Source organism: Hydractinia symbiolongicarpus, chromosome 11 (assembly GCF_029227915.1).
Source record: "Hydractinia symbiolongicarpus strain clone_291-10 chromosome 11, HSymV2.1, whole genome shotgun sequence".
In the NCBI taxonomy this organism is placed as follows: Eukaryota; Metazoa; Cnidaria; class Hydrozoa; order Anthoathecata; family Hydractiniidae; genus Hydractinia; species Hydractinia symbiolongicarpus.
The window spans coordinates 28,120,848-28,148,021 of record NC_079885.1 but is presented as its reverse complement, the minus strand read 5'-3'; positions in this window follow the sequence as shown (position 1 = coordinate 28,148,021).

Here is a 27,174-nt window from a genome sequence, read left to right as displayed (position 1 = left end):
CTGTCAAAAGCAATACAACTGAGTAATATCGGAAAAAAATCACTAAATACATGTTGGTACGAATACGTGACGCAACCGTTGTAACTTAAGCGGATTGACACCGTTAGAAAGTCAATGAAATGTAGTTTTTGAAAATTTTTCTATTTCTTCAGCGCGCTAACGGCTAGGATTGGTCCCACAGTAAAAAACGACTTATTTATCTAAACTTTTAAATAAAGCGCTACCACAGCGCCCAGCGAAATCGGTAAATTCCAGCAATCACGTCAAATTAGGACGAATGTTATTTCTTGAGACCAATTGTCTCATTTATCACATTTTTGAGGTCAAAGTTCAAAATCAGTTCAATTAAGTCCCACAGTCAATCCTTTCACTGTTAAAAACAATGCAACCTAGTAAAATCAGAAAAATATCGCTAAATACATGATGGTACGAATATGTGACGCAACCGTTTTAATTGAAACGGACTGATACCGTTAGAGAGTCAATGAAATGTTGTTTTTAAAACTGTTTCTCTTTCTTCAGCGCGGGCTAACGGCTAGGATTGGTCCCACCGTAAAAAATGACTTATTTATCTAAATTTTTAAGTGAATCCCTACCACAGCGCCCAGTGAAATCAGTAAATTCCAGCAATCATGTCAAATTAAGGAGAATGATATTTCTTGGTTCCAATTGTCTCACTTTTCACATTTATAAGGTCACAGTCCAAAATCAGTTTAATTAAGTGCCACAGTCAATCGTTTCACTGTTAAAAGCGATACAACCTAGTATTATCAGAAAAATATCCCTTAATACATGTGGGGACGAATATGTGACTCAACCGATGTAACTCAAACGGACTCATACCGTTAGAAATTTATTGAAACGTACCTTCTAAAACTGTCTCTATTTCTTCAGCACGCAATAACGGCTAGGATTCGTCCCACAGTAAAAAATCACTTATTTATCTAAATTTTTAAATAAAGCGCTCCAAACAGCGACCAGTGTAATCGCTGAGTTGCGGCAATCATGTCAAATTAAGAAGAATGTCATTTCTTGGGGGTCCAGTTGGCTCACTTATCACATTTATAAGGTCACAGTCCAAAGTTACTTCAATTAAGTCCAAGAGTCAATCGTTTCACTGTTAAAAGCGATATAACTCAATAATATCGGAAGAATGTCACTAAATACATGTTGGTACGAATATGTGACGTAACCGTTGTAGTAGAAACGGACTGATACCTTTAAAAGGTCAATGAAATGTAGTGTTTGAAACTGTCTCTATTTCTCCAGCGCGCGCTAACGGCTAGGATTGGTCCCACAGTAAAAAAGGACTTATTTTATAAAAAGTTTTAATTGAAGCGCTACCATAGGGCCGAGTGTAATCGCTGATTTCCAGCAATCATGTCAAATTAAGAAAAATGTTATTCCTTGGAGTCCAATAGGCTCATTTATCACATTTATAAGGTCACAGTAGAGAATCACTTTAATTAAGTCCCACAGTCAATCGTTTCACTGTCAAAAGCAATACAACTGAGTAATATCGGAAAAAAATCACTAAATACATGTTGGTACGAATACGTGACGCAACCGTTGTAACTTAAGCGGATTGACACCGTTAGAAAGTCAATGAAATATAGTTTTTGAAAATTTTTCTATTTCTTCAGCGCGCTAACGGCTAGGATTGGTGCCACAGTAAAAAAGGACTTATTTATCTAAACTTTCAAATAAAGCGCTACCACAGCGATCAGCGAAATCGGTAAATTCCAGCAATCACGTCAAATTAGGCGAATGTTATTTCTTGGGACCAATTGTCTCATTTATCACATTTTTGAGGTCAAAGTTCAAAATCAGTTCAATTAAGTCCCACAGTCAATCCTTTCACTGTTAAAGACGATGCAACCTAGTAAAATCAGAAAAATATCGCTAAATACATCATGGTACGAATATGTGACGCAACCGTTGTAATTGAAATGGACTGATACCGTTAGAGAGTCAATGAAATGTTGTTTTTAAAACTGTTTCCCTTTCTTCAGCGCGGGCTAACGGCTAGGATTGGTCCCACCGTAAAAAGTGACTTATTTATCTAAATTTTTAAGTAAATCCCTACCACAGCGCCCAGTGAAATCAGTAAATTCCAGCAATCATGTCAAATTAAAAAGAATTTTATTCCTTGGGTCCAATTGTCTCATTTATCACATTTATAAGGTCACAGTCCAAAATCAGTTCAATTAAGTGCCACAGTCAATCGTTTCACTGTTAAAAGCGATACAACCTAGTATTATCAGAAAAATATCCCTTAATACATGTGGGGACGAATATGTGACTCAACCGATGTAACTCAAACGGACTCATACCGTTAGAAATTTATTGAAACGTACCTTCTAAAACTGTCTCTATTTCTTCAGCACGCAATAACGGCTAGGATTCGTCCCACAGTAAAAAATGACTTATTTATCTAAACTTTTAAATAAAGCGCTACCACAGCGCCCAGCGAAATCGGTAAATTCCAGCAATCACGTCAAATTAGGACGAATGTTATTCCTTGGGTCCAATTGTCTCATTTATCACATTTTTGAGGTCAAAGTTCAAAATCAGTTCAATTAAGTCCGACAGTCAATCCTTTCACTGTTAAAAACGATGCAACCTAGTAAAATCAGAAAAATATTGCTAAATACATGATGGTACGAATATGTGACGCAACCGTTGTAGTTAAAACGGACTAATACCGTTAGAAAGTCAATGAAATGTAGTATTTGAAACTGTCTTTATTTCTTCAGCGCGCGCTAACGGCTAGGATTGGTCCCGCAGTACAAAATGACTTATATATCTAAACTTTTAAATAAAACGCTACCACAGCACCCAACGAAATCGGTAAATTCCAGAAATCATGTCAAATTAAAAAGAATGTTATTCCTTGGGTCCAATTGTCTCATTTATCACATTTATAAGATCACAGTCCAAAATAAGTTCAATTAAGTCCCACAGTCAATCGTTTCACTGTTAAAAGCGATGCAACCTAGTAATATCCGAATACTAGCGCTAAAAACATGTTGGTACGAATATGTGACACAATCGTTGTAACTCAAACAGATTTATACCGCCAGAAGGTCAATGATATGTAGTGTTTGAAACTGTCCCTATTTCTTCAGCGTGCGCTAACGGCTAGGATTGGTCCCATAGTAAAAAAGGACTAATTTTATAAAAAATTTTAAGTGAAGCGCTACCATAGGGCCGAGTGTAATCGCTGATTTCCAGCAATCATGTCAAATTAAGAAAAATGTTATTCCTTGGAGTCAAATAGGCTCATTTATCACATTTATAAGGTCACAGTAGAGAATCACTTTAATTAAGTCCCACAGTCAATCGTTTCACTGTCAAAAGCAATACAACTGAGTAATATCGGAAAAAAATCACTAAATACATGTTGGTACGGATACGTGACGCAACCGTTGTAACTTAAGCGGATTGACACCGTTAGAAAGTCAATGAAATGTAGTTTTTGAAAATTTTTCTATTTCTTCAGCGCGCTAACGGCTAAGATTGGTTCCACAGTAAAAAAGGACTTATTTATCTAAACTTTTAAATAAAGCGCTACCACAGCGCCCAGCGAAATCGGTAAATTCCAGCAATCCCGTCAAATTAGGACGAATGTTATTTCTTGGGACCAATTGTCTCATTTATCACATTTTTGAGGTCAAAGTTCAAAATCAGTTCAATTAAGTCCCACAGTCAATCCTTTCACTGTTAAAAGCGATACAACCTAGTATTATCAGAAAAATATCCCTTAATACATGTGGGGACGAATATGTGACTCAACCGATGTAACTCAAACGGACTTATACCGTTAGAAATTTATTGAAACGTACCTTCTAAAACTGTCTCTATTTCTTCAGCACGCAATAACGGCTAGGATTCGTCTCACAGTAAAAAATCACTTATTTATCTAAATTTTTAAATGAAGCGCTCCAAACAGCGACCAGTGTAATCGCTGAGTTGCGGCAATCATGTCAAATTAAAAAGAATGTCATTTCTTGGGGTCCAGTTGGCTCACTTATCACATTTATAAGGTCACAGTCCAAAGTTACTTCAATTAAGTCCCAGAGACAATCGTTTCACTGTTAAAAGCGATATAACTCAATAATATCGGAAGAATATCACTAAATACATGTTGGTACGAATATGTGACGTAACCGTTGTAGTAGAAACGGACTGATACCTTTAAAAGGTCAATGAAATGTAGTTTTTGAAACTGTCTCTATTTCTCCAGCGCACGCTAACGGCTAGGATTGGTCCCACAGTAAAAAAGGACTTATTTTATAAAAAATTTTAATTGAAGCGCTACCATAGGACCGAGTGTAATCGCTGATTTCCAGCAATCATGTCAAATTGGGAAAAATGTTATTCCTTGGAGTCCAATAGGCTTATTTATCACATTTATAAGGTCACAGTACAGAATAACTTCAATTAAGTCCCACAGTCAATCGTTTCACTGTCAAAAGCAATACAACTGAGTAATATCGGAAAAAAATCACTAAATACATGTTGGTACGAATACGTGACGCAACCGTTGTAACTTAAGCGGATTGACACCGTTAGAAAGTCAATGAAATGTAGTTTTTGAAAATTTTTCTATTTCTTCAGCGCGCTAACGGCTAGGATTGGTCCCACAGTAAAAAATGACTTATTTTATCTAAATTTTTAAGTGAAGCGCTACCATTGGCCCGAGTGTAATCGCTGAATTGCAGCAATCATGCCAAATTAGGAAGAATGTGATTCCTTGGAGTCCAATTGGCTCATTTATCACATTTATAAGGTCGCTGTCTAGAATCACTTCAATTAAGTCCCACAGTCATTCGTTTCACTGTTAAAAGCGATACAACTTAGTAATATCGGAAAAAAATCACTAAATACATGTTGGTACAAATATGTGACGCAACCGTTGTAAGTCAAGCGGATTGACCCCGTTAAAAGGTCAATGAAATGTTGTTTTTGAAAATGTTTTTATTTCTTCAACGCGCGCTAACGGCTAGGATTGGTCCCGCAGTACACAATGACTTATATATCTAAACTTTTAAATAAAACGCTGCCACAGCGCCTAGCGAAATCAGTAAATTCCAGCAATCATGTCAAATTAAAAAGAATGTTATTCCTTGGGTCCAATTGTCTCATTTATCACATTTATAAGATCACAGTCGAAAATAAGTTCAATTAAGTCCCACAGTCAATCGTTTCACTGTTAAAAGCGATGCAACCTAGTAATATCCGAATACTATCGCTAAATACATGTTGGTACGAATATGTGACACAACCGTTGTAACTCAAACAGATTTATACCGCCAGAAAGTCAATGAAATGTAGTGTTTAAAACTGTCTCTATTTCTTCAGCGCGCGCAAACGGCTAGGATTGGTCCCACAGTAAAAAATGACTTATTTTATCTAAATTTTTAAGTGAAGCGCTAACATTGGACCGAGTGTAATCGCTGAATTGCAGCAATCATGTCAAATTAAGAAGAATGTTATTCCTTGGTGTCCAGTTGGCTCATTTATCACATTTATAAGGTCGCAATCCAGATTCACTTCAATTAAGTCCCACAGTCAATCGTTTCACTGTTAAAAGCAATACAACTTAGTAATATCGGAAACAAATCACTAATTACATGTTGGTAAGAACATGTGATTCAACCATTGTAACTCAAATGGACTCATACCGTTAGAAATTCATTGAAATGTACCTTCTAAAACTGTCTCTGTTTCTTCAGCGCGCGATGACGGCTAGGATTCGTCACACAGTAAAAAATGACTTATTTATCTAAATTTTTTAATGAAGCGCTCCAAACAGCGACCAGTGTAATCGCTGAGTTGCGGCAATCATGTCAAATTAAGAAGAATGTGATTTCTTGGGGTCCAGTTGGCCCAATTATCACATTTATAAGGTCACAGTCCAAAGTTACTTCAATTAAGTCCCAGAGTCAATCGTTTCACTTTTAAAAGCGATACAACTTAGTAATATCGGAAAAAATCACTAATTACATGTTGGTACGAATATGTGATTCAACCGTTCTAACTCAAATGGACTCATACCGTTAGAAATTCATTGAAATGTACCTTCTAAAACTGTCTCTATTTCTTCAGCGCGCAATAACGGCTAGGATTCGTCCCACATTAAAAAATGACTTATTTATCTAAATTTTTAAGTGAAGCGCTACCATTGGACCGAGTGTAATCGCTGAATTGCAGCAATCATGTCAAATTAAGAAGAATGTTAATCCTTGGAGTCCAATTGGCTCATTTATCACATTTATAAGGTCGCAATCCAGAATCCCTTTAATTAAGTCCCACAGTCAATCGTTTCACTGTTAAAAGCAATACAACTTAGTAATATCGGAAAAAAAACACTAATTACATGTTGGTACGAATATGTGATTCAACCATTGTAACTCAAATGGACTCATGCCGTTAGAAATTCATTGAAATGTACCTTCTAAAACTGTCTCTATTTCTTCAGCGCGCGATGACGGCTAGGATTCGTCCCACAGTAAAAAATGACTTATTTATCTAAATTTTTTAATGAAGCGCTCCAAACAGCGACCAGTGTAATCGCTGAGTTGCGGCAATCATGGCAAATTAAGGAGAATGATATTTCTTGGTTCCAATTGTCTCACTTTTCACATTTATAAGGTTACAGTCCAAAATCAGTTCAATTAAGTGCCACAGTCAATCGTTTCACTGTTAAAAGCGATACAACCTAGTATTATCAGAAAAATATCCCTTAATACATGTGGGGACGAATATGTGACTCAACCGATGTAACTCAAACGGACTCATACCGTTAGAAATTTATTGAAACGTACCTTCTAAAACTGTCTCTATTTCTTCAGCACGCAATAGCGGCTAGGATTCGTCCCACAGAAAAAAATCACTTATTTATCTAAATTTTTAAATGAAGCGCTCCAAACAGCGACTAGTGTAATCGCTGAGTTGCGGCAATCATGTCAAATTAAGAAGAATGTCATTTCTTGGGGTCCAGTTGGCCCACTTATCATATTTATAAGGTCACAGTCCAAAGTTACTTCAATTAAGTCCCAGAGTCAATCGTTTCACTGTTAAAAGCGATATAACTCAATAATATCGGAAGAATATCACTAAATACATGTTGGTACGAATATGTGACGTAACCGTTGTAGTAGAAACGGACTGATACCTTTAAAAGGTCAATGAAATGTAGTGTTTGAAACTGTCTCTATTTCTCCAGCGCGCGCTAACGGCTAGGATTGGTCCCACAGTAAAAAAGGACTTATTTTATAAAAATTTTTAAGTGAAGCGCTACCATAGGGCCGAGTGTAATCGCTGATTTCCAGCAATCATGTTAAATTAGGAAAAATGTTATTCCTCGGAATCCAATTCGCTCATTTATCACATTTATAAGGACACAGTCCAGAATCACTTCAATTAAGTCCCACAGTCAATCGTTTCACTGTCAAAAGCAATACAACTTTGTAATAATGGAAAAAATTCACTAAATACATGTTGGTACGAATATGTGACGCAACCGTTGTAGTTGAAACGGACTAATACCGTTAAAAAGTCAATAAAATGTAGTATTTGAAACTGTCTCTATTTCATCAGCGCGCGCTAACTGCTAGGATTCGTCCCACAGTAAAAAATGACTTATTTATCTTAATTTTTTAATGAAGCGCTCCAAACCGCGACCAGTGTAATCGCTGAGTTGCGAAAATCATGTCAAATTAAGAAGAATGTCATTTCTTGAGGTCCAGTTGGCTCACTTATCACATTTATAAGGTCACAGTCCAGAGTCACTTCAATTAAGTCTCACAGACAATCGTTTCACTGTTAAAAGCGATGCAACTTAGTAATATCGGAAAAAAATCACTAAATACATGTTGGTACAAATATGTGACGCAACCGTTGTAAGTCAAGCGGATTGACCCCGTTAAAAAGTCAATGAAATGTTGTTTTTGAAAATGTTTTTATTTCGTCAACGCGCGCTAACGGCTAGGATTGGTCCCGCAGTACAAAATGACTTTTATATCTAAACTTTTAAATAAAACACTACCACAGTGCCCAGCGAAATCGGTAAATTCTAGCAATCATGTCAAATTAAGAAGAATGATATTTCTTGGGTCCAATTGTCTCTTTTATCACATTTATGAGGTCAAAGTCTAAAATCAGTTCAATCAAGTCCCACAGTCAATCTTTTCACTGTTAAAAGCGATGCAACCTAGTAAAATCAGAAAAATATCACTAAATACATGTTGGTAGGAATATGTGACGCAACCGTTGTAATTCAAGCGGATTGACACCGTTAGAGAGTTAATAATATGTAGTTTTTAAAAATGTTTCTATTTCTTCATCGCGCGCTAACGGCTAGGATTGGTTACACAGTACAAAATGACTTATTTATCTAAACTTTTTTTTAAAACGCTACCACAGCGCCCAGCAAAATCGGTAAATTCCAGCAATCATGTCAAATTAAGAAGAATGTTATTCCTTGGGTCCAATTGTCTCATTTATCACATTTATGAGGTCAAAGTCCAATATCAGTTCAATTAAGTCCCACAGTCAATCCTTTCACTGTTAAAAGCGATACAACCTAGTATTATCAGAAAAATATCCCTTAATACATGTGGGGACGAATATGTGACTCAACCGATGTAACTCAAACGGACTCATACCGTTAGAAATTTATTGAAACGTACCTTCTAAAACTGTCTCTATTTCTTCAGCACGCAATAGCGGCTAGGATTCGTCCCACAGAAAAAAATCACTTATTTATCTAAATTTTTAAATGAAGCGCTCCAAACAGCGACCAGTGTAATCGCTGAGTTGCGGCAATCATGTCAAATTAAGAAGAATGTCATTTCTTGGGGTCCAGTTGGCCCACTTATCACATTTATAAGGTCACAGTCCAAAGTTACTTCAATTAAGTCCCAGAGTCAATCGTTTCACTGTTAAAAGCGATATAACTCAATAATATCGGAAGAATATCACTAAATACATGTTGGTACGAATATGTGACGTAACCGTTGTAGTAGAAACGGACTGACACCTTTAAAAGGTCAATGAAATGTAGTGTTTGAAACTGTCTCTATTTCTCCAGCGCGCGCTAACGGCTAGGATTGGTCCCACAGTAAAAAAGGACTTATTTTATAAAAATTTTTAAGTGAAGCGCTACCATAGGGCCGAGTGTAATCGCTGATTTCCAGCAATCATGTCAAATTAGGAAAAATGTTATTCCTCGGAATCCAATTGGCTCATTTATCACATTTATAAGGATACAGTCCAGAATCACTTAAATTAAGTCCCACAGTCAATCGTTTCACTGTCAAAAGCAATACAACTTTGTAATAATGGAAAAAATTCACTAAATACATGTTGGTACGAATATGTGACGCAACCGTTGTAGTTGAAACGGACTAATACCGTTAGAAAGTCAATGAAATGTAGTATTTGAAACTGTCTCTATTTCATCAGCGCGCGCTAACTGCTAGGATTCGTCCCACAGTAAAAAATGACTTATTTATCTTAATTTTTTAATGAAGCGCTCCAAACCGCGACCAGTGTAATCGCTGAGTTGCGAAAATCATGTCAAATTAAGAAGAATGTCATTTCTTGAGGTCCAGTTGGCTCACTTATCACATTTATAAGGTCACAGTCCAGAGTCACTTCAATTAAGTCTCACAGACAATCGTTTCACTGTTAAAAGCGATGCAACTTAGTAATATCGGAAAAAAATCACTAAATACATGTTGGTACAAATATGTGACGCAACCGTTGTAAGTCAAGCGGATTGACCCCGTTAAAAAGTCAATGAAATGTTGTTTTTGAAAATGTTTTTATTTCGTCAACGCGCGCTAACGGCTAGGATTGGTCCCGCAGTACAAAATGACTTTTATATCTAAACTTTTAAATAAAACGCTACCACAGTGCCCAGCGAAATCGGTAAAATCTAGCAATCATGTCAAATTAAGAAGAATGATATTTCTTGGGTCCAATTGTCTCTTTTATCACATTTATGAGTTCAAAGTCTAAAATCAGTTCAATCAAGTCCCACAGTCAATCCTTTCACTGTTAAAAGCGATGCAACCTAGTAAAATCAGAAAAATATCGCTAAATACATGTTGGTACGAATATGTGACGCAACCGTTGTAATTCAAGCGGATTGACACCGTTAGAAAGTTAATAATATGTAGTTTTTAAAAATGTTTCTATTTCTTCATCGCGCGCTAACGGCTAGGATTGGTTCCACAGTAGAAAATGACTTATTTATCTAAACTTTTTTTTAAAACGCTACCACAGCGCCCAGCGAAATCGGTAAATTCCAGCAATCATGTCAAATTAAGAAGAATGTTATTCCTTGGGTCCAATTGTCTCATTTATCACATTTATGAGGTCAAAGTCCAATATCAGTTCAATTAAGTCCCACAGTCAATCCTTTCACTGTTAAAAGCAGTGCAACCTAGTAATATCCGAATACTATCGCTGAATACATGTTGGTACGAATATGTGACGCAACCGTTGTAACTCAAACGGATTTATACCGCCAGAAGGTCAATGAAATGTAGTCTTTGAAACTGTTCCTATTTATTCAGCGCGTGCTAACGGCCAGGATTGGTCCCACAATAAGAAATGATTTATTTTATATAAATTTTTAAGTGAAGCGCTACCATAGGGCCGAGTGTAAACGATGAATTCCAGCAATCATGTCAAATTAAGAAGAATGTTATTCCTTGGAGTCCAATTGGCTTATTTATTACATTTATAAGGTCACAGTACAGAATCACTTCAATTAAGTCCCACAGTCAATCGTTTCACTGTCAAAAGAAATACAACTTAGAAATATCGGAAAAGAATCACTAAATACATGTTGGTACGAATACATGACGCAACCGTTGTAAGTTAAGCGGATTGACACCGTTAGAAAGTCAATGATATGTAGTTTTTGAAACTGTCTCTATTTCTTCAGCCCGCGCTAACGGCTAGGATTGGTCCCACAGTAAAAAGGACTTATTTTATAAAAATTTTTAAGTGAAGCGCTACCATAGGGCCAAGTGTAATCGCTGAATTCCAGCAATCATGTCAAATTAGGAAAAATGTTATTCCTTGGAATCCAATTGGCTCATTTATCACATTTATAAGGTAACAGTCCAGAATCACTTCAATTAAGTCCCACAGTCAATCGTTTCACTGTCAAAAGCAATACAACTTACTAATAATGGAAAAAATTCACTAAATACATGTTGGTACGAATATGTGACGCAACCGTTGTAAATTAAGCGGATTGACACCGTTAGAAAGTCAATGAAATGTAGTTTTTGAAAGTGTCTCTATTTCTTCAGCCCGCGCTAACGGCTAGGATTGGTCCCACAGTAAAAAATGACTTATTTTATCTAAATTTTTAAGAGAAGCGCTACCATTGGGCCGAGTGTAATCGCTGAATTGCAGAAATCATGTCAAATTAAGAAGAATGTTATTCCTTGGAATCCAATTGGCTCATCTATCACATTTATAAGGCCACAGTCCAGAATCACTTCTATTAAGTCCCACAGGCAATCGTTTCACTGTCAAAAGCAATGCAACTTAGTAATATCGGAAAAAAATCACTAAATACATGTTGGTACGAATATGTGACGTAACCGTTGTAGTTGAAACAAACTAATACCTGTAAAAAGTCAATGAAATGTAGTGTTTGAAACTGTCTCTACTTCTTCAGCGCGCGCTAACGGCTAGGATTGGTCCCACAGTAAAAAAGGACTTATTTTATAAAAATTTTTAAGTGAAGCGCTACCATAGGGCCGAGTGTAATTGCTGAATTCCAGCAATCATGTCAAATTAGGAAAAATGTTATTCCTTGGAATCCAATTGGCTCATTTATCACATTTATAAGGTCACAGTCCAGAATCACTTCAATTAAGTCCCACAGTGAATCGTTTCACTGACAAAAGCAATACAACTTAGTAATTATGGAAAAAATTCACTAAATACATGTTGGTACGAATATGTGACGCAACCGTTGTAGTTGAAACGGACTAATACCGTTAGAAAGTCAATGAAATGTAGTATTTGAAACTATCTCTATTTCACCAGCGCGCGCTAACGGCTAGGATTGGTCCCACAGTAAAAAATGATTTATTTTATCTAATTTTTTAAGTGAAGCGCTACCATAGGGCCGAGTGTAATCGCTGAATTGCAGCAATCATGTCAAATTAAGAAGAATGATATTCCTTGAAGTCCAATTGGCTCATTTATCACATTTATAAGGTCGCAGTCCAGAATCACTTCAATTAACTCCCACAGTCAATCGTTTCACTGTTAAATCGATACAACTTAGTAATATCGGGAAAAAATCACTAATTACATGTTGATACGAATATGTGATTCAACCGTTGTAACTCAAATGGACTCATACCGTTAGAAATTCATTGAAATGTACCTTCTTAAACTGTCTCTATTTCTTCAGCGCGCGATAACGGCTAGGATTTGTCCCACAGTAAAAAATGACTTATTTATCTAAATGTTTTAATGAAGCGCTCCAAACAGCGACCAGTGTAATCGCTGAGTTGCGGCAATCATGTCAAATTAAGAAGAATATCATTTCTTGGGGTCCAGTTGGCTCACTTATCACATTTATAAGGTCACAGTCCAGAATCACTTCAATTAAGTCCCACAGTCAATCGTTTCACTGTTAAAAGCGACACAACTTAGTAATATCGGAAAAAAATCACTAAATACATGTTGGTACAAATATGTGACGCAACCGTTGTAAGTCAAGCGGATTGACACCGTTAGAAAGTCAATGAAATGTAGTATTTGAAACTGTCTCTATTTCTTCAGCGGTTGCTAACGGTCAGGATTAGTCCCACGGTAAAAAAAGACTTATTTATCTAAATTTTAAATAAAGCGCTACCACAATGCCCAGCGAAATCGGTAACTTCCAGCAATCATGTCAAATTAAGAAGAATGATATTTCTTGGGTCCAATTGTCTCATTTATCACATTTATAAGGTCAAAGTCCAAAATCAGTTCAATCAAGTCCCACAGTCAATCCTTTCACTGCTAAAAGCGATGCAACCTAGTAAAATCAGAAAAATATCGCTAAATACATGTTGGTATGAATATGTGACGCAACCGTTGTAATTGAAACGGACTGATACCGTTACAGAGTCAATGAGATGTAGTTTTTAAAACTGTCTCTCTTTCTTCAGCGTGCGCTAACGGCTAGGATTCGTCCCACAAAAAAAATGACTCATTTATCTAAATTTTTAAATGAAGCGCTCCAAACAGCGCCCAGTGTAATCGCTGAGTTGGGGAAATAATGTCAAATTAAGAAGAATGTTATTTCTTGGGTTCCAGTTGGCTCACTTATCACATTTATGAGGTCAAAGTCTAAAATCAGTTCAATCAAGTCCCACAGTCAATCTTTTCACTGTTAAAAGCGATGCAACCTAGTAAAATCAGAAAAATTTCGCTAAATACATGTTGGTACGAATATGTGACGCAACCGTTGTAATTCAAGCGGATTGACACCGTTAGAAAGTTAATAATATGTAGTTTTTAAAAATGTTTCTATTTCTTCATTGCGCGCTAACGGCTAGGATTGGTTCCACAGTACAAAATGACTTATTTATCTAAACTTTTTTTTAAAACGCTACCACAGCGCACAGCGAAATCGGTAAATTCCAGCAATCATGTCAAATTAAGAAGAATGTTATTCCTTGGGTCCAATTGTCTCATTTATCACATTTATGAGGTCAAAGTCCAATACCAGTTCAATTAAGTCCCACAGTCAATCCTTTCACTGTTAAAAGCGGTGCAACCTAGTAATATCCGAATACTATCGCTAAATACATGTTGGTACGAATATGTGACGCAACCGTTGTAACTCAAACGGATTTATACCGCCAGAAGGTCAATGAAATGTAGTCTTTAAAACTGTTCCTATTTATTCAGCGCGTGCTAACGGCCAGGATTGGTCCCACAGTAAGAAATGATTTATTTTATATAAATTTTTAAAGTGAAGCGCTACCATAGGGCCGAGTGTAAACGCTGAATTCCAGCAATCATGTCAAATTAAGAAGAATGTTATTCCTTGGAGTCCAATTGGCTCATTTATTACATTTATAAGGTCACAGTACAGAATCACTTCAATTAAGTCCCACAGTCAATCGTTTCACCGTCAAAAGAAATACAACTTAGAAATATCGGAAAAGAATCACTAAATACATGTTGGTACGAATACGTGACGCAACCGTTGTAAGTTAAGGGGATTGACACCGTTAGAAAGTCAATGATATGTAGTTTTTGAAACTGTCTCTATTTCTTCAGCCCGCGCTAACGGCTAGGATTGGTCCCACAGTAAAAAATGACTTATTTATCTAAATGTTTTAATGAAGCGCTCCAAACAGCGACCAGTGTAATCGCTGAGTTGCGGCAATCATGTCAAATTAAGAAGAATGTCATTTCTTGGGGTCCAGTTGGCTCACTTATCACATTTATAAGGTCACAGTCCAGAATCACTTCAATTAAGTCCCACAGTCAATCGTTTCACTGTTAAAAGCGACACAACTTAGTAATATCGGAAAAAAATCACTAAATACATGTTGGTACAAATATGTGACGCAACCGTTGTAAGTCAAGCGGATTGACACCGTTAGAAAGTCAATGAAATGTAGTATTTGAAACTGTCTCTATTTCTTCAGCGGTTGCTAACGGTCAGGATTAGTCCCACGGTAAAAAAAGACTTATTTATCTAAATTTTAAATAAAGCGCTACCACAATGCCCAGCGAAATCGGTAAATTCTAGCAATCATGTCAAATTAAGAAGAATGATATTTCTTGGGTCCAATTGTCTCATTTATCACATTTATGAGGTCAAAGTCCAAAATCAGTTCAATCAAGTCCCACAGTCAATCCTTTCACTGCTAAAAGCGATGCAACCTAGTAAAATCAGAAAAATATCGCTAAATACATGTTGGTATGAATATGTGACGCAACCGTTGTAATTGAAACGGACTGATACCGTTACAGAGTCAATGAGATGTAGTTTTTAAAACTGTCTCTCTTTCTTCAGCGTGCGCTAACGGCTAGGATTCGTCCCACAAAAAAAATGACTCATTTATCTAAATTTTTAAATGAAGCGCTCCAAACAGCGCCCAGTGTAATCGCTGAGTTGGGGAAATAATGTCAAATTAAGAAGAATGTTATTTCTTGGGTTCCAGTTGGCTCACTTATCACATTTATGAGGTCAAAGTCTAAAATCAGTTCAATCAAGTCCCACAGTCAATCCTTTCACTGTTAAAAGCGATGCAACCTAGTAAAATCAGAAAAATTTCGCTAAATACATGTTGGTACGAATATGTGACGCAACCGTTGTAATTCAAGCGGATTGACACCGTTAGAAAGTTAATAATATGTAGTTTTTAAAAATGTTTCTATTTCTTCATTGCGCGCTAACGGCTAGGATTGGTTCCACAGTACAAAATGACTTATTTATCTAAACTTTTTTTTAAAACGCTACCACAGCGCACAGCGAAATCGGTAAATTCCAGCAATCATGTCAAATTAAGAAGAATGTTATTCCTTGGGTCCAATTGTCTCATTTATCACATTTATGAGGTCAAAGTCCAATACCAGTTCAATTAAGTCCCACAGTCAATCCTTTCACTGTTAAAAGCGGTGCAACCTAGTAATATCCGAATACTATCGCTAAATACATGTTGGTACGAATATGTGACGCAACCGTTGTAACTCAAACGGATTTATACCGCCAGAAGGTCAATGAAATGTAGTCTTTAAAACTGTTCCTATTTATTCAGCGCGTGCTAACGGCCAGGATTGGTCCCACAGTAAGAAATGATTTATTTTATATAAATTTTTAAAGTGAAGCGCTACAATAGGGCCGAGTGTAAACGCTGAATTCCAGCAATCATGTCAAATTAAGAAGAATGTTATTCCTTGGAGTCCAATTGGCTCATTTATTACATTTATAAGGTCACAGTACAGAATCACTTCAATTAAGTCCCACAGTCAATCGTTTCACCGTCAAAAGAAATACAACTTAGAAATATCGGAAAAGAATCACTAAATACATGTTGGTACGAATACGTGACGCAACCGTTGTAAGTTAAGGGGATTGACACCGTTAGAAAGTCAATGATATGTAGTTTTTGAAACTGTCTCTATTTCTTCAGCCCGCGCTAACGGCTAGGATTGGTCCCACAGTAAAAAGGACTTATTTTAAAAAAAATTTTAAGTGAAGCGCTTCCATAGGGCCGAGTGTAATCGCTGAATTCCAGCAATCATGTCAAATTAGGAAAAATGTTATTCCTTGGAATCCAATTGGCTCATTTATCACATTTATAAGGTCACAGTCCAGAATCACTTCAATTAAGTCCCACAGGCAATCGTTTCACTGTCAAAAGCAATGCAACTTAGTAATATCGGAAAAAAATCACTAAATACATGTTGGTACGAATATGTGACGTAACCGTTGTAGTTGAAACGGACTGATACCTGTAGGGAGTCAATGAAATGTAGTGTTTGAAACTGTCTCTATTTCTTCAGCGCGCGCTAACGGCTAGGATTGGTCCCACAGTAAAAAAGGACTTATTTTATAAAAATTTTTAAGTGAAGCGCTACCATAGGGCCGAGGGTAATCGCTGAATTGCAGAAATCATGTCAAATTAAGAAGAATGTCATTTCTTGAGGTCCAGTTGGCTCACCTATCACATTTATAAGGTCACAGTCCAAAGTTACTTCAATTAAGTCCCAGAGTCAATCATTTCACTGTTAAAAGCGATATAACTCAATAATATTGGAAGAATATCACTAAATACACGTTGGTACGAATATGTGACGCAACCGTTGTAACTCAAACAGATTGATACCGCCAAGAAGTCAATGAAATGTAGTTTTTGAGAATGTCTCTATTTCTTCAGCGCTTGCTAACGGGCAGGATTAGTCCCACAGTAAAAAAAGACTTATTTATCTAAATTTTAAATAAAGCGCTACCACAGTGCCCAGCGAAATCGGTAAATTCTAGCAATCATGTCAAATTAAGAAGAATGATATTTCTTGGGTCCAATTGTCTCATTTATCACATTTTTGAGGTCAAAGTCTAAAATCAGTTCAATCAAGTCCCACAGTCAATCCTTTCACTGTTAAAAGCGATGCAACCTAGTAAAATCAGAAAAATATCGCTAAATACATGTTGGTACGAATATGTGACGCAACCGTTGTAATTCAAGCGGATTGACACCGTTAGAAAGTTAATAATATGTAGTTTTTAAAAATGTTTCTATTTCTTCATCGCGCGCTAACGGCTAGGATTGGTTCCACAGTACAAAATGACTTATTTATCTAATCTTTTTTTTAAAACGCTACCACAGCGCCCAGCGAAATCGGTAAATTCCAGCAATCATGTCAAATTAAGAAGAATGTTATTCCTTGGGTCCAATTGTCTCATTTATCACATTTATGAGGTCAAAGTCTAATACCAGTTCAATTAAGTCCCACAGTCAATCCTTTCACTGTTAAAAGCGGTGCAACCTAGTAATATCCGAATACTATCGCTAAATACATGTTGGTACGAATATGTGACGCAACCGTTGTATCTCAAACGGATTTTTACCGCCAGAAGGTCAATGAAATGTAGTCTTTGAAACTGTTCCTATTTATTCAGCGCGTGCTAACGGCCAGGATTGGTCCCACAGTAAGAAATGATTTATTTTATATAAATTTTTAAATGACGCGCTACCATAGGGCCGAGTGTAAACGCTGAATTCCAGCAATCATGTCAAATTAAGAAGAATGTTATTCCTTGGAGTCCAATTGGCTTATTTATTACATTTATAAGGTCACAGTACAGAACCACTTCAATTAAGTCCCACAGTCAATCGTTTCACTGTCAAAAGAAATACAACTTAGAAATATCGGAAAAGAATCACTAAATACATGTTGGTACGAATACGTGACGCAACCGTTGTAAGTTAAGCGGATTGACACCGTTAGAAAGTCAATGATATGTAGTTTTTGAAACTGTCTCTATTTCTTCAGCCCGCGCTAACGGCTAGGATTGGTCGCACAGTAAGAAATGATTTATTTTATATAAATTTTTAAGTGACGCGCTACCATAGGGCCGAGTGTAAACGCTGAATTCCAGCAATCATGTCAAATTAAGAAGAATGTTATTCCTTGGAGTCCAATTGGCTCATTTATTACATTTATAAGGTCACAGTACAGAACCACTTCAATTAAGTTCCACAGTCAATCGTTTCACTGTCAAAAGAAATACAACTTAGAAATATCGGAAAAGAATCACTAAATACATGTTGGTACGAATACGTGACGCAACCGTTGTAAGTTAAGCGGATTGACACCGTTAGAAAGTCAATGATATGTAGTTTTTGAAACTGTCTCTATTTCTTCAGCCCGCGCTAACGGCTAGGATTGGTCCCACAGTAAAAAGGACTTATTTTATAAAAAATATTAAGTGAAGCGCTACCATAGGGCCGAGTGTAATCGCTGAATTCCAGCAATCATGTCAAATTAAGAAAAATGTTATTCCTTGGAATCCAATTGGCTCATTTATCACATTTATAAGGTTACAGTCCAGAATCACTTCAATTAAGTCCCACAGTCAATCGTTTCACTGTCAAAAGCAATACAACGTAGTAATAATGGAAAAAATTCACTAAATAAATGTTGGTACGAATATGTGACGCAACCGTTGTAAGTTAAGCGGATTGACACCGTTAGAAAGTCAATGAAATGTAGTTTTTGAAACTGTCTCTATTTCTTCAGCCCGCGCTAACGGCTAGGATTGGTCCCACCGTAAAAAATGACTTATTTTATCTAAATTTTTAAGATAAGCGCTACCATTGGGGCGAGTGTAATCGCTGAATTGCAGAAATCATGTCAAATTAAGAAGAATGTTATTCCTTGGAATCCAATTGGCTCATCTATCACATTTATAAGGTCACAGTCCAGAATCACTTCAATTAAGTCCCACAGGCAATCGTTTCACTGTCAAAAGCAATGCAACTTAGTAATATCGGAAAAAAATCACTAAATACATGTTGGTACGAATATGTGATTCAACCATTGTAACACAAATGAACTCATACCGTTAGAAATTCATTGAAATGTACCTTCTAAAACTGTCTCTATTTCTTCAGCGCGCGATGACGGCTAGGATACGTCCCACAGTAAAAAATGACTTATTTTATAAAAATTTTTAAGTGAAGCGCTACCATAGGGCCGAGTGTAATCGTTGAATTCCAGCAATCATGTCAAATTAGGAAAAATGTTATTCCTTGGAATCCAATTGGCTCATTTATCACATTTATAAGGTCACAGTCCAGAATCACTTCAATTAAGTCCCACAGTGAATCGTTTCACTGTCAAAAGCAATACAACTTAGTAATAATGGAAAAAATTCACTAAATACATGTTGGTACGAATATGTGACGCAACCGTTGTAGTTGAAACGGACTAATACCGTTAGAAAGTCAATGAAATGTAGTATTTGAAACTGTCTCTATTTCTTCAGCCCACGCTAACGGCTAGGATTGGTCCCACCGTAAAAAATGACTTATTTTATCTAAATTTTTAAGATAAGCGCTACCATTGGGGCGAGTGTAATCGCTGAATTGCAGAAATCATGTCAAATTAAGAAGAATGTTATTCCTTGGAATCCAATTGGCTCATCTATCACATTTATAAGGTCACAGTCCAGAATCACTTCAATTAAGTCCCACAGGCAATCGTTTCACTGTCAAAAGCAATGCAACTTAGTAATATCGGAAAAAAATCACTAAATACATGTTGGTACGAATATGTGATTCAACCATTGTAACACAAATGAACTCATACCGTTAGAAATTCATTGAAATGTACCTTCTAAAACTGTCTCTATTTCTTCAGCGCGCGATGACGGCTAGGATACGTCCCACAGTAAAAAATGATTTATTTTATCTAAATTTTTAAGTGAAGCGCTACCATTGGGCCGAGTGTAATCGCTGAATTGCAGCAATCATGTCAAATTAAGAAGAATGTTATTCCTTGGAGTCCAATTGGCTCATTTATCACATTTATAAGGTCGCAGTCCAGAATCACTTCAATTAACTCCCACAGTCAATCGTTTCACTGTTAAATCGATACAACTTAGTAATATCGGAAAAAAATCACTAATTACATGTTGGTACAAATATGTGATTCAACCGTTGTAACTCAAATGGACTGATACCGTTAGAAATTCATTGAAATGTACCTTCTAAAACTGTCTCTATTTCTTCAGCGCGCGATAACGGCTAGGATTTGTCCCACAGTAAAAAATGACTTATTTATCTAAATGTTTTAATGAAGCGCTCCAAACAGCGACCAGTGTTATCGCTGAGTTGCGGCAATCATGTCAAATTAAGAAGAATGTCATTTCTTGGGGTCCAGTTGGCCACAGTCCAGAATCACTTCAATTAAGTCCCACAGTCAATCGTTTCACTGTTAAAAGCGACACAACTTAGTAATATCGGAAAAAAATCACTAAATACATGTTGGTACAAATATGTGACGCAACCGTTGTAAGTAAAGCGGATTGACACCGTTAGAAAGTCAATGAAATGTAGTATTTGAAACTGTCTCTATTTCTTCAGCGCGCGCTAACGGCTAGGATTGGTCCCACAGTAAAAAATGACTTATTTTATCTAAATTTTTAAGTAAAGCGCTACTATTGGGCCGAGTGTAATCGCTGAATTGCAGCATTCATGTCAAATTAAGAAGAATGTTATTCCTTGGAGTCCAATTGGCTCATTTATCACATTTATAAGGTCGCAGTCCAGAATCACTTCAATTAAGTCCCACAGTCAATCGTTTCACTGTTAAAAGCGATACAACTTAGTAATTCCGGAGAAAAATCACTAATTACATGTTGGTACGAATATGTGATTCAACCGTTGTAACTCAAATGGACTCATACCGTTAGAAATTCATTGAAATGTACCTTCTAAAACTGTCTCTATTTCTTCAGCGCGCGATAACGGCTAGGATTCGTCCCACAGTAAAAAATGACTTATTTATCTAAATTTTTTAATGAAGCGCTCCAAACAGCGACCAGTGAAATCGCTGAGTTGCGGCAATCATGTCAAATTAAGAAAAATGTCATTTCTTGGGGTCCAGTTGGCTCACTCATCACATTTATAATGTCACAGTCCAGAATCAATTCAATTAAGTCCCACAGTCAATCGTTTCACTGTTAAAAGCGATACAACTTAGTAATATCAGAAAAAAATCACTAAATACATGTTGGTACAAATATGTGACGCAACCGTTGTAACTCAAACGGATTTATACCGCCAGAAGGTCAATGAAATGTCGTCTTGAAACTGTTCCTATTTATTCAGCGCGTGCTAACGGCCAGGATTGGTCCCACAGTAAAAAAGGACTTATTCTATATAAATTTTTAAGTGAAGCGCTACCATAGGGCCGAGTATAATAGCTGAATTCCAGCAATCATGTCAAATTAAGAAGAATGTTATTCCTTGGCGTTCATTAGGCTCATTTATCACATTTATGAGGTCAAAGTCCAAAATCAGTTCAATCAAGTCCCACAGTCAATCCTTTCACTGTTAAAAGCGATGCAACCTAGTAAAATCAGAAAAATATCGCTAAATACATGTTGGTATGAATATGTGACGCAACCGTTGTAATTGAAACGGACTGATACTGTTACAGAGTCAATGAGATGTAGTTTTTAAAACTGTCTCTCTTTCTTCAGCGTGCGCTAACCGCTAGGGTTCGTCCCACAAAAAAAATGACTCATTTATCTAAATTTTTAAATGAAGCGCTCCAAACAGCGCCCAGTGTAATCGCTGAGTTGGGGAAATAATGTCAAATTAAGAAGAATGTTATTTCTTGGGTTCCAGTTTGCTCACTTATCACATTTATTAGGTCACAGTCCAAAGTTATTTCAATTAAGTCCCAGAGTCAATCGTTTCACTGTTAAAAGCGATATAACTTAATAATATCGGAAAAATATCACTAAATACATTTTGGTACGAATTTGTGACGCAACCGTTGTAACTCAAACGGATTTATACCGCCAGAAAGTCAATGAAATGTAGTCTTTGAGAATGTCTCTATTTCATCAGCGCGTTCTAACGGCCAGGATTGGTCCCACAGTAAAAAAAGACTTATTTTATATAAATTTTTAAGTGAAGCGCTAACATAGGGTCGAGTATAATAGCTTAATTCCAGCAATCATGTCAAATTCAGAAGAATGTTATTCCTTGGAGTCCAATAGGCTCATTTATCACATTTATAAGGTCACAGTACAGAATCACTTCAATTAAGTCCCACAGTCAATCGTTTCACTATCAAAAGCAATACAACTGAGTAATATAGGAAAAAAATCACTAAATACATGTTGGTACGAATACGTGAAGCAACAGTTGTAACTCAAACGGAATTGTACCGCCAGAAGGTCAATGAAATGTAGTCTTTGAAACTGTTCCTATTTATTCAGCGCGTGCTAACGGCCAGGATTGGTCCCACAGTAAAGAATGACTTATTTTGTATAAATTTTTAAGTGAAGCGCTACCACAGTGCCCAGCGAAATCGGTAAATTCTAGCAATCATGTCAAATTAAGAAGAATGATATTTCTTGGGTCCAATTGTCTCATTTATCACATTTATGAGGTCAAAGTCTAAAATCAGTTCAATCAAGTCCCACAGTCAATCCTTTCAATGTTAAAAGCGATACAACCTAGTATTATCAGAAAAATATCCCTGAATACATGTGGGGACGAATATGTGACTCAACCAATGTAACTCAAACGGACTCATACCGTTAGAAACTCATTGAAACGTACCTTCTAAAACTGTCTCTATTTCTTCAGCGCGCGATAACGGCTAGGATTCGTCCCACAGAAAAAAGTGACTTACTTATCTAAATTTTTAAATGTAGCGCTCCAAACAGCGCCCAGTGAAATCGCTGAGTTGCGGCAATCATGTCAAATTAAGAAGAATGTTATTTCTTGGGTTCCAGTTGGCTCACTTACCACATTTATTAGGTCACAGTCCAAAGTTATTTCAATTAAGTCCCAGAGTCAATCGTTTCACTGTTAAAGACGATATAACTTAATAATATCGGAAACATATCACTAAATACATGTTGGTACGAATATGTGGCGCAACCGTTGTAACTCAAACGGATTGATACCGCCAAGAAGTCAATGAAATGTAGTTTTTGAGAATGTCTCTATTTCTTCAGCGCTTGCTAACGGTCAGGATTAGTCCCACAGTAAAAAAAGATTTATTTTATATAAATTTTTAAGTGAAGCGCTACCATAGGGTTGAGTATAATAGCTTAATTCCAGCAATCATGTCAAATTAAGAAGAATGTTATTCCTTGGAGTCCAATAGGCTCATTTATCACATTTATAAGGTCACAGTACAGAATCACTTCAATTAAGTCCCACAGTCAATCGTTTCACTGTCAAAAGCAATACAACTGAGTAATATAGGAAAAAAATCACTAAATACATGTTGGTACGAATACGTGACGCAACCGTTGTAACTTAAGCGGATTGACACCCTTAGAAAGTCAAAGAAATGTAGTCTTTGAGAATGTCTCTATTTCTTCAGCGCGTGCTAACGGCCAGGATTGGTCCCACAGTAAAGAATGACTTATTTTGTATAAATTTTTAAGTGAAGCGCTCCCACAGTGCCCAGCGAAATCGGTAAATTCTAGCAATCATGTCAAATTAAGAAGAATGATATTTCTTGGGTCCAATTGTCTCATTTATCACATTTATGAGGTCAAAGTCTAAAATCAGTTCAATCAAGTCCCACAATCAATCCTTTCAATGTTAAAAGCGATACAACCTAGTATTATCAGAAAAATATCCCTGAATACATGTGGGGACGAATATGTGACTCAACCAATGTAACTCAAACGGACTCATACCGTTAGAAACTCATTGAAACGTACCTTCTAAAACTGTCTCTATTTCTTCAGCGCGCGATAACGGCTAGGATTCGTCCCACAGAAAAAAATGACTTACTTATCTAAATTTTTAAATGTAGCGCTCCAAACAGCGCCCAGTGAAATCGCTGAGTGGCGGCAATCATGTCAAATTAAGAAGAATGTTATTTCTTGGGTTCCAGTTGGCTCACTTATCACATTTATTAGGTCACAGTCCAAAGTTATTTCAATTAAGTCCCAGAGTCAATCGTTTCACTGTTAAAAGCGATATAACTTAATAATATCGGAAAAATATCACTAAATACATGTTGGTACGAATATGTGACGCAACCGTTGTAACTCAAACGGATTTATACCGCCAGAAAGTCAATGAAATGTACTCTTTGAGAATGTCTCTATTTCTTCAGCGCGTGCTAACGGCCAGGATTGCTCCCACAGTAAAAAATGACTTATTTTGTATAAATTTTTAAGTAAAGCGCTACCACAGTGCCCAGCGAAATCGGTAAATTCTAGCAATCATGTCAAATTAAGAAGAATGATATTTCTTGGGTCCAATTGTCTCATTTATCACATTTATGAGGTGAAAGTCTAAAATCAGTTCAAAAGTCCCACAGTCAATCCTTTCAATGTTAAAAGCGATGCAACCTAGTAAAATCAGAAAAATATCGCTAAATACATGTTGGTACGAATATGTGACGAAACCGTTGTAATTGAAACGGACTGATACCGTTACAGAGTCAATGAAATGTAGTTTTTAAAACTGTCTCTCTTTCTTCAGCGTGCGCTAACGGCTAGAATTCGTCCCACAAAGAAAATGACTTATTTATTTAAATTTTTAAATGAAGCGCTCCAAACAGCGCCCAGTGTAATCGCTGAGTTGGGGAAATCATGTCAAATTAAGAAGAATGTTATTTCTTGGGTTCCAGATGGCTCACTTATCACATTTATTAGGTCACAGTCCAAAGTTATTTCCATTAAGTCCCACAGTCAATCGTTTCACTGTTAAAAGCGATATAACTTAATAATATCGGAAAAATATCACTAAATACATGTTGGTACGAATATGTGACGCAACCGTTGTAACTCAAACGGATTTATACCGCCAGAAATTCAATGAAATGTAGTCTTTGAAACTGTTCCTATTTATTCAGCGCGTGCTAACGGCCAGGATTGGTCCCACAGTAAAAAATGACTTATTTTGTATAAATTTTTAAGTGAAGCGCTACCATAGGGCCGAGTGTAATCGCTGAATTCCAGCAATCATGTCAAATTAAGAAAAATGTTATTCCTTGGAGTCCAATTGGCTCATTTATCACATTTATAAGGTCACAGTACAGAATCACTTCAATTAAGTCCCATAGTCAATCGTTTCACTGTCAAAAGCAATACAAGTTAGTAATATCGGAAACAAATCACTAAATACATGTTGGTACGAATATGTGACGCAACCGTTGTAATTAAAACGGACTGATACCGTTAGAGAGTCAATGAAATGTTGTTTTTAAAACTGTTTCTCTTTCTTCAGCGCCGGCTAACGGTTAGGATTGGTCCCACCGTAAAAAATGACTTATTTATCTAAATTTTTAAGTGAATCCCTACCACAGCGCCCAGTGAAATCAGTAAATGCCAGCAATCATGTCAAATTAAGAAGAATGATATTTCTTGGTTCCAATTGTCTCACTTATCACATTTATTAGGTCACAGTCCAAAGTTATTTCAATTAAGTCCCAGAGTCAATCGTTTCACTGTTAAAGACGATATAACTTAATAATATCGGAAACATATCACTAAATACATGTTGGTACGAATATGTGGCGCAACCGTTGTAACTCAAACGGATTGATACCGCCAAGAAGTCAATGAAATGTAGTTTTTGAGAATGTCTCTATTTCTTCAGCGCTTGCTAACGGTCAGGATTAGTCCCACAGTAAAAAAAGATTTATTTTATATAAATTTTTAAGTGAAGCGCTACCATAGGGTTGAGTATAATAGCTTAATTCCAGCAATCATGTCAAATTAAGAAGAATGTTATTCCTTGGAGTCCAATAGGCTCATTTATCACATTTATAAGGTCACAGTACAGAATCACTTCAATTAAGTCCCACAGTCAATCGTTTCACTGTCAAAAGCAATACAACTGAGTAATATAGGAAAAAAATCACTAAATACATGTTGGTACGAATACGTGACGCAACCGTTGTAACTTAAGCGGATTGACACCCTTAGAAAGTCAAAGAAATGTAGTCTTTGAGAATTTCTCTATTTCTTCAGCGCGTGCTAACGGCCAGGATTGGTCCCACAGTAAAGAATGACTTATTTTGTATAAATTTTTAAGTGAAGCGCTCCCACAGTGCCCAGCGAAATCGGTAAATTCTAGCAATCATGTCAAATTAAGAAGAATGATATTTCTTGGGTCCAATTGTCTCATTTATCACATTTATGAGGTCAAAGTCTAAAATCAGTTCAATCAAGTCCCACAATCAATCCTTTCAATGTTAAAAGCGATACAACCTAGTATTATCAGAAAAATATCCCTGAATACATGTGGGGACGAATATGTGACTCAACCAATGTAACTCAAACGGACTCATACCGTTAGAAACTCATTGAAACGTACCTTCTAAAACTGTCTCTATTTCTTCAGCGCGCGATAACGGCTAGGATTCGTCCCACAGTAAAAAATCGCTTATTTATCTAAATTTTTAAATGAAGCGCTTCAAACAGCGACCAGTGTAATCGCTGAGTTGCGGCAATCATGTCAAATTAAGAAGAATGTCATTTCTTGAGGTCCAGTTGGCTCACTTCTCACATTTATAAGGTCACAGTCCAAAGTTACTTCAATTAAGTCCTAGAGTCAATCGTTTCACTGTTAAAAGCGATATAACTCAATAATATCGGAAGAATATCACTAAATACATGTTGGTACGAATATGTGACGCAACCGTTGTAACTCAAACGGATTGATACCGCCAAGAAGTCAGTGAAATTTAGTTTTTGAGAATGTCTCTATTTCTTCAGCGCGTGCTAACGGTCAGGATTAGTCCCACAGTAAAAAAAGACTTATTTATCTAAATTTTAAATAAAGCGCTACCACAGTGCCAAGCGAAATCGGTAAATTCTAGAAATCATGTCAAATTAAGAAGAATGATATTTCTTGGGTCCAATTGTTTCATTTATCACATTTATGAGGTCAAAGTCCA